The sequence below is a fragment of the Theropithecus gelada genome, chromosome 16 (genome assembly GCF_003255815.1).
Source record: "Theropithecus gelada isolate Dixy chromosome 16, Tgel_1.0, whole genome shotgun sequence".
Taxonomy (NCBI): Eukaryota; Metazoa; Chordata; class Mammalia; order Primates; family Cercopithecidae; genus Theropithecus; species Theropithecus gelada.
Window position 1 is genome coordinate 13584830 of NC_037684.1, and position 16545 is coordinate 13601374.

General features: G+C 45.4%; 1 pseudogene; it reads right to left on the reverse strand.

The window, feature by feature from the left end:
- Positions 1-673: 673 nt before the first annotated feature.
- LOC112609296 overlaps positions 674-16545 on the reverse strand; it is a 156142-nt pseudogene continuing 140270 nt past the window's right edge.

A 16545-nucleotide genomic window follows, 5' to 3' on the forward strand; every position in this document is an offset into this window, starting at 1 on the left:
AGAAAATAAATTTAACACCAAAATTGCATTTCACAATAAAAGGCATAAATATCAAGAAATTGAAATAATAAAAAGAAAGTCACAGTCCTAGAGTATTGCTGATCTCAATAAATGGCTTTGGATTGTCGTAGGCCCTAAGGGAAGCTAGTTCCAAGTAGTATATGTTGGATCTGCCTATTTAGAATTCTAGAAAGAGATGGTAGTTATGTTGAACGTGGCAGCAGGCCGAGGGTCTGAGAGCACAAGGCCGCAACAAGAAATGCAAGGGTTTGAGCAGCAATAAGACAAAGGCCAATTAATCAACAGAAAGCGGGAGTAAATAAATATCAGAGGGCAGAACAAGATAGTATGACCAAAGTACATGCAAACAGTCTGCAGGGAGCAGAGCTATTGATCCGTCAAACAGTTGGCTTGAGAGAGGGTCACAGAAAATGTGGAAGGAGAGGTAGAATTGGAGGGACAGCAGAAAGGTACCCAGAGCCAGGAGAGGAGGAGAGCTCGCAGTGCAGAAGCAATATCCTCTCTCAGCTTCAATAGCTATTTATTTCTCTCACCTGGTGAGAATGTGTCCTAGTGAGCCCGGTCTACAATCTCGCAGGTAACAGTGATTGGACGGATAGGAGTGGGGCTGAGACATTACAAGGTTCTCAGGAAAAATATTTCAAGACCGTCTTCACAGGCTTCTTGGATCCAGGTTCACCCAGATGTCATTGATAGAAGGAGAGGTCTTGATTGGAGCATGGATCTGATCAGTAAATCCCCCATGGGCAGTCCTCAGGTCCATAGCCTTCCCAGTTAACAAAACAGTAGGATTATCCATGGTCACTTTCTGAAAAAATAATTTAGTGTATCTAGCAGTCTTCCTGGTTATAGTCCAAACAGGGAAGTAGATGAAACATTCTGTCCTGGGCTCAAGTTTTCCTTTTAGATGTGCAATGCCAAATGTATATTTTTTTAATTTACTTTTGAGACAGGGTTTCCCTCTGTCACCCAGACTGGAGGGCAGTGGCGTGATCTCAGCTCACTGCAGCCTTGGGCTCCCTGGCTCAAGCCATCCTCCCACCTCAAGCCATCCTCCCACCTCAGCCTCCTGAGTAGCTGGGACCACAGGCGCACACCACCATGCTAGACTAACTTTTTGTATTTTTTGGAAAAGATGAGGTTTTGCCATGTTACCCAGGCTGATCTCAAACTTCTGGGCTCAGATAATCCACCAGCTTTGGCCTCCCGAAGTGCTGGGATTACAGGCGCGAGCCACTGTGCACCGACTTGTACAAATTATTTAACCTGTCTGAGTCTTGGTCTCCTCACTAGAAAAATGCAGAGAATATCTATTGCAAAGAGTTGTTATGAAGGTTAAATGAGATCCATCTCACCATTCCTGACACATTGAAGCTAAGAGCACTCAGTAAGTGGTCTTACTCTTTTCTTTCTGCTGATCCTTGATTGAAAGAGCTGTATCTTGGTTGGGCGCAGTGGCTCACGCCTGTAATCCCAGCACTTTGGGAGTGAGGCTGAAGTGGGCAGATCACCTGAGGTCAGAGTTGAAGACCAGCCTGGCCAACCTGGCAAAACCACTTCTCTACTAAAAATACACAAAATTAGCCAGGAATGGTGGCATGGACTTGTAGTCCCAGCTACTCGGGAGGCTGAGGCAGGAAAATTGCTTGAACCTGGGAGGCAGAGGTTGCAGTGAACCGCAATCATACCACTGCACTCCAGTCTGGGTGACAGAGTGAGACTCCGTCTCAGAAAAAAAAAAAAAAAAAAAAAAGACAGAAACAGCTGTATCTTATTTCTTATTGTGAGGTTCCCTCCATCCAGCAACCTACCTGGACTTTTTGGACATACTTGGCTGCTATCTTGATCCTAGGTGCTCTCATAAGAACATAGAGAAATTTGTAATTACGGCATGGTAGAAAGAGTAATTGCTCCCTCAAAATGGCCATGATCTAATCTCTGGAGCCTGTGAATATATTACCTTTTTTTTTATTTTTTTTGAGACAGAGTCTCGCTCTGTCGTCCAGGCTGGAGTGCAGTGGCTGGATCTCAGCTCACTGCAAGCTCCGCCTCCCAGGTTCACGCCATTCTCCTGCCTCAGCCTCCTGAGTAGCTGGGACTACAGGCACCCGCCACCTCGCCTGGCTAGTTTTTTGTATTTTTTAGTAGAGACGGGGTTTCACCGGGTTAGCCAGGATGGTCTCAATCTCCTGACCTTGTGATCCGCCCATCTCGGCCTCCCAAAGTGCTGGGATTACAGGCTTGAGCCACCGCGCCCGGCCATGAATATATTACCTTACTTGGCAAAAGGGACTTTGCAGATGTGATTAGGGTTAAGGACCTTGACATGGGGTTTCCTGGGTGGGCCCAACCTAACCAATGAGCCCTGAAAAGCACTGAACCTTTCCCAGCTGAGGTCAGTCAGAGGGAGATGCGACTGGAGAAGGGTCAAAAGAGATACGTATGTGAAAAGGACTCACTGCTGCTTCTTTTGAAAACAGAAAGGAACCATGAGCCAAGCAATGAAAGTATCCTGTAGGAGCTAGAAAAGGCTGGGAACCGACTGGGTTCGGTGGTTTGTGCCAGAAATCCCAGTGCTTTGGGAGGCCCAGATAGGAGAATCGCTTGAACCCAGGAGCTCAAGACCAGCCTGGGCAACATAGGAAGACCCTGTCTCTGTAAAAATAAGCATGGTGTGCCTGTAGCCCTAGCTACTGGGGAGGCTGAGGGGGAGAGTTACTTGAGCCCAGGAGTTCCAGTTTGCAGTGAGCTATGATTGTCCCGCTGCACTTCAGACTGAGTGACAGCGAGAAACCCCATTTCTTCAAAAAATAAAAAAAGTCAGCCAGGTGCAATGGCTCATGCCTGTAATTCCAGCACTTTGGAGGGCCAAGGCAGGTGGATCACCTGAGGTCAGGAGTTCTAGACCAGCCTGGCTAACATGGTGAAACCCCATCTCTACTTAAAAAAAAAATACAAAAATTAGCCAGGCATGGTGGCAGGTGCTTGTAATCCCAGCTACTCAGGGGGGCCAAGGCAGGAGAATCGCTTGAACCTGGGAAGCAGAGGTTGCAGTGAGCCGAGACTGTGCTGTCGCACTCCAGCCTGAAGGACAAGAGCGAGACTTCACCTCAAAAAAAAAAAAAAAAAAATTCCAGGGAACAGGTTCTCTAGAGCTTCTGCAAAGGAATGAAACCTTGCTAATATCTTGATCTTAGCCCAGTGAGGTTTGTGTCGGACTTCTAACCTATCGAACACCAAGATAATATATTTGTTTTATTTAGGCCACTGAATTTGTGACAATTTGTTTTAGCAGCAATAGAAAGCTAACATATACAGGCACTGAAAAGGACTCAAGACCACGAGGGTAATTGACAGTATGACTAGATGACTCATAACCAAGCAATATGTGTGGATGATGATTTCATAAAAAATGATCTATCTTCCTAACTCCTCTTAAGTATTATTCAAAAATAATGTTTTTTTAAATTTATTATGTTCAATTTGAAAATACAGATTTGGCCAATCAAACTTATTTGCCCTTGCTTAAGAGTAATAAGAGCATTTTCTTAAAATGTGTGGTGATAAAATAAGGTATGCATGGCAGGGGTTCTAGGTTGAGCCTAAGCTGTGTCTGCACACTGAATTCAAACATGTCGGGCCATCTCATGAGCTGGCCACGATTCTAGCCACAGAAAGGGATAATGTGCTTCATGGAATGTATAATAATTGGATTCCTCAGGCCTCATGTGCTGTGCCTAGGGGTGCCTAAAACTGAGACTCCCAGGAAATGGCAATTCATTCAAGTTACCTTTAGTAATAAATGATTGATTGCAAAGGCACATATTCATGGAAACCCAGGAAAGCCTGAGCAATCAGGGTCAGGAAGAAAGGACTAAGAAGGTGGCTACAGATTCAAGGCAGTTCCAAGACCTTAGCCACGGGATTTTGTGAATCTTTACTCTTATATGACTCAGACACTCCCTTTGTGTCTGCCACATTCTGTGCTCACAACAGACTGGCGTTCATACCATCTCATCTGTGTCTTTTCTGCATCATAGGTTCTGCTTACTCATAACTAGGCTTACTCATAACCTGACTTTAGCCAAACCTTTGATTCATTCAAGTCCTCTCTTGACTTCTCCAGCTTCTCTTGACCCCATAGCCTTTCAACTCTATTCATGCATTTATTTGCTAATTTGAAAAATACCTATGGTGCACCTATAATGTGCCCCCATGCACTTGATTATCTAGTCAGAGAGACAACAATCAAATAAATACAAAAGTGTTGCAGTTGCATTCCGAGGGACTCAGCTCATTTGCTCAAACAAAGCCTTAGGATGTGCCGCTGGATGCTCCGTGAACTGGCTGCCTTTAGGAGCAGCAGCAACGAACTGACCATCCTGTTTAATATCATGTGACCTTTCCCTCCCTGCAAAATCCAGATACAGCTAATGAAACTACAGATTGGCATTTGACCAAGGACAATTAATATATTGGCTGGCCAGCAACCAGTAGTTTAATTCAAATTAATAAGCTACCCTTAGAAGGAAGAAATTACAGCCTAACAGACATTATACAGAATTGACATGTTTACCACAGGGGGATAAATTTTATATTCCAGAGCTATCATCTAAATGTAGAAGGACTTCATCCATACAGAACTTTCTCATTGTGAAAGAGAAAGTTAGAGGGCACTTGTTTGATTCAGGAACTCGAAGCAGGGAGCAGGGCAGAGAGCAGGGTTGGTTTTGCGTAGAGCACAGGGCTGTGTTTATCACTCAAATGATGGCCAGAGTGAGGCTTAGGGAAACTGGGCCACTTTCCTTGCAGGAAAGTATCATAGACCCAGTTAGGATTAAATCAGTTTTAGTTTTCATGCGGTTTGCTTCTCAGGGATTCTCTGGGACCGTCCTTGGTCTGGGCCCAAGTGTATATGTTTCAACACAGCACTGACTCTTATGCCAGACTCCAGGTTGTCATGTTTATCTTAAGCAATTTTCTTTACAAAAAAATTGAATTAGGCTGGGCACAGTAGCTCACACCTGTAATCCCAGCACTTTGGGAGGCTGAGGCAGGCAGATCACCTGAGGTCGGTAGTTCGAGACCAGCCTAACCAATATGAGGAAACTCTGTCTCTACTAAAAATAAAAAAATTAGCTGGGTGTGGTGGCAGGCGCCTGTAATCCCAGCTACTCAGGAGGCTAAGGCAAGAGAATCGCTTGAACCCGGGAGGCTGAGGTTGCAGTGAGCCGAGTTGCACCACTGCACTCCAGCCTGGGCAACAAGAGCAAAACTCTGTCTCAAAAAAACAAAACAAAACAAAACATTGATTTTAATTAACTATTTTTTTTTTTTGAGACAGGATCTCTCTGTTGCCCAGGCTGGAGTGCAGTGGCATGATCATAGCTCACTGTAACCTCCACCTCCTGGACCCAAGCAATCCTCCCACTTCAGCCTCTCAAGTAGCTAGGACTACAGGTATAGGCCACCATGCCAGGCTAAGCCTTAGGCAGTTTTCAACGAAGAATTTTAGAGACGCCATGGCATTTTAGACAAGCCATACAAAGGCATCATGGCACAACTATAGCACATGACCTTGAGTTCTCCTGCTGGAACCCACAGTTAGGAGTTTATGTACAGAAGGTCAGATTGAAAGGCGGCCCCTTACACTGTTGACTGTGGGTTGGCAACAAAGTTGGCATGGCTCAGTTAGCTATAGGTTCTGTGTCATGTCACTGCTGTGGCTGGAAAGGTGGTAAGGCTCCAGGAGTGTTGAATAGTAACAGCATTTTTCTTTTCTTTTCTTTTTTTTTCTTTTTTTGAGACAGAGTTTCACTCTTGTTGCCCAGGCTGGAGTGCAACAGTGTGATCTCAGCTCACTGCAACCTCTGCCTCCCAGGTTCAAGGAATTCTCCTGCCTCAGCCTCCCAAGCAGCTGGGATTACAGGTATGCGCCACCACACCTGGCTAATTTTTTTGTATTTTTAGTAGAGACAGGGTTTCACCATGTTGGCCAGGCTGGTTTCGAACTCCTGACCTCAGGTGATCCACCCACCTTGGTCTCCCAAAGTGCTGGGATTACAGGCGTGAACCACCACGCCCGGACACAGTAACAGCATTTTCTAAGAGGCAGATTGACTAAAGGGCTGGCAGCTCCTGGGAGTTTGTGTACTCTGCTTTTGGAAAGAAAATATTGGCACATTTGTTCTGTTGTCTGAAGATAGCCTTCATTTTGAAATAGAAACACACAGAGAACTAAGTTTTCTCTGAGACTATCAGGTGGTGTGTCCCAAAGCTGACTTGGAAAGAAGTACTTGGAAAGAAGTACAACAAAGTTACTTGGGGTTATTGTGGTTTATGCAGACCCAGTCACAGTCCTGGAACGCCGAAGCGGGAATCCAGAACTACAGATCTGCCAAGAACAAAACATGGACCAGCAAATTGGATGTATTATCCTTCATTATGAGAGCCCAGGGGTTGAGGAAAGACAAGCATGAAAGATATTTCAGTGTTTGGAAGACCTCTAGCTGCTAGAGACCACTGGCATCCCCCATCCCCTCTTTGTAAGATCCTTAGGGGCTGTCTGGTTCAGCTTTCTCATGTTACTAGTATAAATACCAAGTCCCAGAGAAACTAACAAACCTTGCCTACTTCAATTAATGGTTGAAACATGAATAAGACTCGTGGGATGACCTCCTTTTTAAATGAGATCTGGCAGGAAACGATCATGGTCAGAGCTGAAATGTCTTTTGTGTAAGCATCACATTTACACACATGCTGAGAATCCATGTGTTCAACAGGTCGTCAGCATGTAGCGAGGGTGTTGATAAAGTTGTCCTAGGACAATGACTGATGAATGGTATCATTTAATCATGGAGTTGGGCAAGCCAGAAGCCTCAGTGGCCCTTGACCCCTGCCCACATGCAGTCTATCACCAAGTCTTGTCAATACTGCCTTCTATCCACTTCTTTTTCTTCAGAACTGGGCTCACTATCATCTTCTCTTGCCGGGGCTTCTGGGACAGTGTTCTAATGGTCTGTCCACATTTCCACTGCCTGCAATTTACTTTTCTCACAGCAGCTGATGGTCTTCCCTCTACAGCCTTATTTATTTATTTACTTACTTATTTTATTTTTTTGAGACAGAGTCTCGCTGTGTCACCCAGGCTGGAGTGCAGTGGCCGGATCTCAGCTCACTGCAAGCTCTGCCTTCCAGGTTCACACCATTCTCCTGCCTCAGCCTCCCGAGTAGCTGGGATTACAGGCGCCCGCCACCACGCCCGGCTAATTTTTTTGTATTTTTAGTAGAGAACGGGTTTCACCATGTTAGCCAGGATGGTCTTGATCTCCTGACCTCATGATCCGCCTGTCTCAGCCTCCCAAAGTGCTGGGATTATAGGCGTGAGCCGCCACACCCGGCCTATTTTTTTATTGTTAATTAATGAACTCTATTCTTAGAGGAGTTTCATAGGTTTACAGAAAACTGAGCACATAGTACAGGGAGTTCCTTTATACCTACTTTCTATGCCACTCACATTTCCCCCTATTCTTAGCATCTTGAATTAGTGTGGTACATTTCTTACAACTGATAAACAATATTGATACTTATTATTAACCGAAGACTGTTATTATGAACCAAAGCTTACATTATGGTTTACTCTCCTGTTGTATAGTAAATGTATGACATGTATCCACCATTGCAGTATCATACAGAATAGTTTCACTGCCCTAAAAATCCCTCGTATGTCATCCCTTGCCAGTGATTGTTTCAAAAAGTGGATCCTGTGGCCAGGTGCGGTGGCTCATGCCTATAATCCCAGCACTTTGGGAGGCCAAGGCAGAAGGATCACTTGAGGCCAGTCTGGGCAATATAGCGAGACCCCATCTCTACAAAAAAATTAAGAAGTTAACAAGGTGTGGTGGTGTGCAACTGTAGTCCTAGCTACTCAGGAGGCTGAGGTGGGAGGATTGCTTGAGCCCAGGAGTTCGAGGCTGCAGTGAGCCATGATTGCACCACTGCACTCCAGCCTGGACAACAGAGTGAGACTCCATCTCAAAAAAAAAAAAAAATCAAAATGCAGATTTTCTTATAGCAAAACACACCTCCAAATATGCAGATCTTCTGTCTCTCCCCTCACTCAGCCTCACCTTGTTCCACTATCTAGCATCTGTCTCCAACCATACAGGTCTTTTTGTTTCAATTCCTCAAGCCACACTCAATTCTGTCTTAGAGTTTTGCTCATGTTGTTTCTTCTTCATGAAACATCCCTTTCTACCTCCCGGCCCCAACTCTAGGTCTTATCATAGCTGCCTCCTTCCTAAGCTGTGAGCTCCTCACTGGCAAACCTGTGTCATTGTAGCCATGGTACCCAGCACATAGTGGATGTGTAGTAAATGTTTGCTGAATAATATTATTAATTAAGTTACTTGATAAAGAGAACAATAGCGCAGTTTCATTTGATTGTGTGGAGCTTGGGAAGGGTACCGAAAGTTTGCAGTGATGGCTAAGGGATAAAAGGGAAGGAAATGCTGATAGGTAAAAAGTAGAATGGTTTATTCAACAGGCTGAGAACACACCTAAAAGGCGGCCAGGCATAGTGGCTCAGGACTGTAGTCCCAGAACTTTGGGATGCCAAGGGGAGAGGATTGCTTGATCCCAGGAGTTTGAGACCAGCCTAGACAACATGACAAGACCCCGTCTCTACAAAAAGAAAAAAGAAAAAATTTTAATTAGCTATACGTGTAATACCAGCTACTTGGGAGGCTGAGGCAGAAGGATGCTTGAGCCCGTGAGTTTGAGGCTACAGTGAGCTATGATCACGCCACTGCACCCCAGCATGGGTAAAAGAATAAGAGTCTGTCTCAAAAAAGAAAAGAAAATTTGTAGAGGCCTCAACCCATCAGATGGTGTCAGGGGAGAGAGCTGGATGAATAGTTACAGTGATAAAGAGTTTAAGATTTGCAGGGTGGAACCGTTCTGGTAGTGACAAAGTCCAGGGTGTGGCCATAGGAGTCCACTGAAGAGAACTGGAAGTGAAGACGCTGAGTATGAAAGGTCAGGAAACTAAGAAGCTGGGTCATTGAGTGGGTGGCCCGCAAAGTCAGTAAAATCTCCCTTCTGCCCAGGAAGAAGAAGTGAGACAGGTATTTAAGAAATATGGTTGATGGAGGACAGAGATGAAAGGAGAGAAGTTGACGAGTTGGATGTCATGGACTTCAGTGGGGCAGAGGTTTTTCATAGGGGAGAAATTGTTAGAAGGGTCTTAGGGAACTGGAAGAATGTTGTTGCTAGTGCCTCCCTGTACTGGGGGCATGAAAGAATAAATAGCTTCTACTCGAAAGAAGTACAGGGGAAGTGGTAACCTCAGGGGAAAGCCAGGTTTCAGTTCAGGCTAGAAGGTGAGGGAGTTTGCAGGGTCTCTGGCTGCATGTAACAGAAACCAGCTCCAGCTATCTGTGGCCAGTAGTGAGTGGTGGGTTGAGGGAGTTGGGTATCTTGGACACTTGCACAAAATGGTAGCCACAGCCCTATCATTACGGGTGAGAAGATGCTATGACGGTCCTGATGAGCTGGGAAGACACTCCAAAAAGGTGTCCACTTTAGATAGCTCTGTGAAGAAGTTAAGGAAGTAGGAGAATTCACCAACAGACAGGGGTTCAATAGGACACAAATATTAATAGAATGTCTGGGGAAGTAGAGAGAAACAGACGTACAGAGAAGTATGGGGATTAGAATGGTCTGTGGGTTCCAAGTGGTGGTATCAGGAAGGTGGTATCTACAATGGTAGATACAGGAGGACCTACAAGCACATGATGATATTTGTCCTGTTTGTCCAGCCCCTATTTTATTCCAAATATCTGTCTGCTCCTTGATTCATCTTCACCCATTGAATTCGAGTCTTTCCTTTGTGTGTGTGTTGGAGGGGGGAAATGAGGGGGAGGGGCAGAGTCTTGCCCTGTTGCCCAGGCTGGAGTACAGTGATGCAATCATAGCTCAGTGCAGTCTTAAACTCCTGAACTCAATCAATCCTCCCGCCTCACACTCCCGGGTAGCTGGATATACAGGGGCACCACCACACATGACTAATTTTTTAAAAAAAATTTTATAGAGATGGGAGTTTCACTGTGTTGCCCAGGCTGGTCTGGATCTCCTGGCTTCAAGCAATCTTCCCACCTTGGCTTCTCAAAGTATTGGGATTACAGGCGTGAGCCTGGCTGAATTTGAATTTCTGACTTTCTTTGCCTCATCCCTTTTCTTTGTCCCAGAACATCTCTTAGAGCTTCACTGTGCCAGCAAGCCTTCTGCTACCTCCCTAAGAAGCTGCACCCTGGATTATTTCTTAAACACCCACTGTGCAGGTTGGATGCTGACCCAGCCTGCTCCACTGAGCCCTGTGAAGCCCCCACCATCTTCTAACTTACCATATTATATTGTAATATTTTTGTGTGTCTCTCTTGTGTTCTAATCTATGAGTTTCAAGAGCAGGCATCATTTCTTGTTCTTATTTATAGTCCTCCCCTGTCATGTCTAGCACATTGCTTGTGACCTAGGCAGGGATGGACTTGAATGACTGACTGAACGAATGACTGAGTGAGTGAATGGACTTTGATTTCTTATTGTCCTGTTCCTGTAGTCTAGAAATGTTGGACTCAGAGGTACCCTCTCTGGCAAGACTTTCCCATTCTTGCCCACCCTTTTATCTGATTACTGATTTCCTGGTCTTGCCAGACACAGACCATTTGCTAGGCTAAAGAAACCCAGCTTGAGCCGGGCGCGGTGGCTCAAGCCTGTAATCCCAGCACTTTGGGAGGCCGAGACGGGCGGATCACGAGGTCAGGAGATCGAGACCATCCTGGCTAACACGGTGAAACCCCGTCTCTACTAAAAAACACAAAAAACTAGCCGGGCGAGGTGGCGGGAGCCTGTAGTCCCAGCTACTCGGGAGGCTGAGGCAGGAGAATGGCGTAAACCCGGGAGGCGGAGCTTGCAGTGAGCTGAGATCCGGCCACTGCACTCCAGCCTGGACGACAGAGTCAGACTCCGTCTCAAAAAAAAAAAAAAAAAGAAACCCAGCTTGAGAGATACGCTGTCCCAATTCTTCCTGGCCTGCCTTCCCAGGGTCCTCCTAGAATATGGGTCTGAGGCATATCGAATGTTTTCTCCACTTCCTAAAATGATATCTCTATAATATAGGCTGAGTCCCCATCCCTGAACACTTGGGTTAGGGCCAGGATAACCTGGTCCATATTCTCCAGACTGATTCTTTTCCCACCTTCAACACATCTACCATTCTAACAGAAGGGAAGCCCAGGTTAAGTGAACAGAGTGGCTGAGACGGTCATGATAATGCCTGATTTCAGGAAAGGAATTACTTCTGGAATAGCAGGGAGATGACACAAGAGCAGGCACAGGCTATGGAAGCTTCAACTGTATGGGTGATCTTTTATTTCTAAGATGGGTACATACACATTTGTGATTCCTTAAATCTCTCTCTCTCTCTTTTTTTTTTTTTGAGATGGATTCTCACCCTGTTGCCCAGGTTGGAGTGCAATGGTGTGATCTCTGCTCATTGCAATGTCCACCTCCCTGGTATAGGTGATTCTCCTGCCTCAGCCTCCTGAGTAGCTGGGATTACAGGTGTGTGCCACCAAGTCCAGCTAATTTTTATATTTTTTTAGTAGAGATGGGGTTTCGTTATGTTGCCCAGGCTGGTCTCAAACTCCTGACCTTAAGTAATCCACCTGCCTGGGCTTCCCAAAGTGCTGGGATTACAGGCCTGAGCCACCACACCTGGTATAAACGTTTTGTAATCCTGAAACATTTCAATGACAAAGTTTAGAATGAGAGGTACTCAACTTTTGCCTTAGCAAGATGCCTGCAGGCGGACCTGGGGATAGAGACAGCAGTGGTTAATGGACTCTAGGGATTTAGGGGAATTAAATCAAAGTGTTCAGCAGAGAGAGGACAAAGGGGCAGCAGAGGGCTTCTGGGCTCAGGGCCAACATCTTGGACCACAAGGCTATAAGCTCAGTTTGACTGACTGTAAAAGCCTGTGAATCTATTGTGTTCACCGGCGAAAATCTTCAAAATAGGCAATCCCCAGCTTATTAGTTTATTTGTTGGTCTGTTGTCTGGAACTGGGAACGAGTTTTCCTATAGAAACAATATTACAAATGGTGGCTCTGCCCCAAGGCCAGCCCACAAAAGCTCACAGAACCGTAATGTACCTGAAATATTGTACTCATAATACTAAAGATCCTGACCGCTATTTATAAAAGCGTTTCTGTGGGAAAGTGCATTTCGAGATTTAATGCCGGTAACACATATTCCTCAGCACTGTGAGTCCTCTGGACTCTTGACCTTACTCCCACTGTGCTGATTCTTATCAGAATGGCACCATAAGCGCTGGCACCATAAGCAGCAGGAAGGCAAGTTAGTTGCTTTCTGTTGCTACAGAATTCAAGCTGAAGTTTCAAGCAATTCATCTTCACTGAGCTGACCCCGACCCCTACCATGTACCCTGGCCTGTGATCTAAGTTTAGCCTTTTAAACACAACAAAGAGACTCTTATGCAAAACATGCCTTGTGCACCCTATCCCAAGCCGACACATAAACTCTGTCGCAGTAGGAACTCAATTTGGATGTTTCTGGAATGTCATAGATGAGCGGGAGTCTTCGTTTCATGAGGAAAATGGTCTGGAAAATTTTGGGACTAGTAAAATCCCTGAGACATTGGAAAGGGACAGCTTTTGAACAGGGGCTCGCATAATCAAGTGGAGAAGTCACCTGATGTTGACTGAAAGGAGATGAGAATGTCCTTAAGGAGGCCAGGCATGGTGACTAACACGTGTAATCCCAGTGCTTTGTTGGCCGAGGTGGGTGGATCACTTGAGGTCAGGATTCACAACGCCAGGAGTTTGAGACCAGCCTGGCCAACATGGTGAAACCCCGTGTCTACTAAAAATACAAAAATTAGCTGGGCGTGGCGGTGCCCGCCTGTAATCCCAGCTACTTGAGAAGCTGAGGCATGAGAATAGCTTGAACCCAGGAGGCAGAGGTTGCAGTGAGCCCAGATCACACCACTGCACTCTAGCCTGGGTGACAGAGCAAGGCTCTGGCAAAAAAAAAAAAAAAAAAGGCCCTAAGGTTAGAACACTGGTGTCGCTGGCAAGGACAAGTATCTCTGAGTATGATACAGATACTCAAATACTCCCACTTAGAGAGTTCAGGTGGAGAACTGAAATCTGAAAGATCCACATGACATTCTGGGGGCCTAAAAACTATGATTTCTTCATAGACAAAACATCTTTTCTGTTGGCTATGAAGATTGTAACTGTAGGAAACTTTCTCACTATATCCAGAGCCCCAGACTCAGTGATAGAGGACAATGACATGTGTTGGTCCTGTTGACCTGGAGAAGTAGCGAGTATTCAAGATTAGAGGCTGGAAGAGTTGCAGAAGCTGTTGAAGGACAACATGAGTCCCTGGGACACTCAGAACTAGAGCCACTTTGGGCAGTTCAGGCTTCAATCCCTAGTGCCACACAGGGCTTATTCTGGTAAAGCACTCTGATTGAGACTATACCTTTCCTCTATGGTGTACAGTCTTGATGGGACTAGAAATCAAACTGCCTTGTTCTTTCCTAGCCAGGGAGCGAGGTGAACAGATTGTCTCCTTAGATTTGAATCTTGAGGCTGGGCATGGTGGCTCACACCTGTAATCCTAGCACTTCAGGAGGCCAAGGCTGATGGATTGCTTGAGCACAGGACTTCAAGACCAGCCTGAGCAACATGGCAAAAACCTGTCTGTACAAAAAAATACAAAAAAATTAGCTGGGCCTGGTGGCGTGCACCTGTAGTCCCAGCTACCTGTGGTGCTGAGGTGAGAGGATCGCTTTAGCCCAGGAGGTGGTTGAGGTTGCAGTAAACCGAGATCATGCCACTGCATGGTCCCTGCGTGACAAAGTGAGGCGCTGTCTTAAAAAAAAAAAAAAAAAAAAGATTTGAATCTTGAATAGCATGACCTAGACACTAAAAGCTGGTTGGCACCTATTGTTCCAGCATTGTGACCCTGGCCACCTTAACCTCTAGAGTTGCCCGGCTTCCTGTCCTCCAAGCAGACTCTCCAGCTTTCCCATGAGTCCCATCTGCTACCTATTATCCGCCCTAAAACAATTCTCTCCTACTCAAGTCATCCAGTCTGTTTCTGTTTTATATGATTGAGGAACTCTAATACAGACTCTGATGGCAGAAGGTTGATAGATCAAGGAAAATCTGCCAGTACAATTTGTAAAGCAACTCAAAGCCTAAATCAGCAGAAGGAATAGTTACGGCATATCATCTTCAGATACAAAAATGACAGTTCATATCATTCAGATGTGATGAGCTCAACTTTTACCTGGTATGTTCACAATGTCAAGTTCAAACTTAAAAACCAAAAAACAAGCAAACGATAAAACCCTTTTAGCCAGGCACAGTGGCTCACGCCTGTAATCCCAGCACTTTGGGAGGCCGAGGCAGGCAAATCACTTGAGACCAGGAGTTCAAGACCAGCTTAGCCAACATGGTGAAACCCCGTCTCCACTAAAAATACAAAACATTAGCAGGGCATGGTGACTCGTGCCTGTGATCCCAGCTGCTTGGGAGGCCTAGGCAGGAGAATTGCTTGAACCTGGGAGGTGGAAGTTGCAGTGTGCTGAAATCATGCTACTGCACTCCAGCCTGCATGATAGAGCAACACTCTGTCTCAAAAAAAAAAAAAAAAAAAAATTAGCTGGGCATGGTGGTATGTGCCTATAGTCCTGGCTACTTGGGAGGCTGAGGTGAGAGGATGGGTTGAGCCCAAGAATTTGAAGTTACAGTGAGCTATGATCACACCACTGCAGTCTAGCCTGAACAATAGAGTGAGGCCTCATCTCTAAAAATAATTTTTTTATTTTTTATTTTATTTTTTACATGAGAAGGCAAAGATGGGTGGGTAGAAGGAAGGTTAATGTAAATATTATTCCAGGAACAGGTTACGAATTCCTAGCTCTGCATCGTGCAATTTACTCTGATGACATGATAAATATGTTGGCTGCATTCAATGGTAACTATGGTTTTGTCTCATTTATTTTGGGAAATAAATATATTCATTTATATTAATAGAAAGATTTTTAGGAAAACAGGCAAATTGCAATGCCATTCCTTTGTTATCATTTAAAATAACTGAGTTAAGATTCAATGGTAGTTTAAAAATAACAATGGAGAAAAATGTGTCTGGAAATGGCCAGTTGGCCAAATGAAGTGAAGTATGTTTCAATTCAACTAGTTGGCATTTTCTTTTTTTTTTTTCTCTCTCTCTCTCTCTTTTTTTTTTTTTTCTGAGACGGAGTTTTGTTCTTGTCACCCGGGCTGGAATGCAATGGTGTGATCTCAGCTCGCTACAACCTTTGCCTCCTGGTTTTAAGCGATTCTCCTGCATCAGCCTCCCAAGTAGCTGGGATTACAGACCTGCACCACCATGCCCAGCTAATTTTGTAGGCATTTTCTATTTGCTCCATGATTAGCAGACTGGGTGGTGGAGCTTGTCTGAGAAAGGGCAGGCTACTTTATCCATCAATGCCTGGTGCAAAGAGCTGCCATCTGCTGCCCCATGATCATCTGGGCCTCAGGCTATGGGACAGCCTGATCCTCGGCCCAGGGAGCAGCCTGGTCCTTAGTCACAGGACATGTTTCCCATCCCAGGGGAGCTCAGGTTTGTGGGTTCCACTCTTGAGATCTAAACAACAATGGACTCAGGGGGCTCAGGCAGCTTTCTCTGGTCCAGTTGGTCTCTCTCCCACCTGAGTTGAGGCCACTGCAGCATAGATAAAAACTAGGGACACTCAGTGTGCGTGCTGCCTCTCGATTCCTGTCTTCCACTGGACGCCCAGGACTCAAGCTTGTCCTGGAAACACCCCCCTCCCTCTCCCCTTTGCCATATTTCTGCCATCATCATAGCCTGTGCTTTCCCTCACCCTGACCCCCAACCAAACCCTATCTCACCCATGACCTCTGTTTCCAGAATTCTGGCTCAGCACGAGTTGGAGCAAAGTGCTTTTAGACATAGAAGTGAAGCAGCTTCCCTGTTATGTAAATGGGACCATACAGTAGATCTGGTGCCATGTGACAACCCTCCCCATATATTCCCTTCAGATGCAGAGGCAGAGGCAGAGATCTTAAGCAGTTGTCATTGACCCCCTCCTTTTTGTGACAGTTTTAATCAGCCTCTCCACCTCCTTCTTCCCAGACCCAGTGCCCTTTGTGATAAAGAAAGGGTACAGGCCTGGGATGCGGGAGGTGGAGAGGCTGATTAAAGAGGCTTTCTGCCTCTACAGAATTACCACTTCTGAGCCCTTCATCTGAGATCTCTGTCTGCTCGGATTTCTAACTTCTGGCACAGGTCTTTACAAAATAAAAACTTCAAGGAGCCTACAACTTACCCAGATTTGGAAGGAAAATGAGAGAAAAACTGCCTTATAGATTGGTAAGTCTAAATCATGGCATCACCTTTTGCCTATGT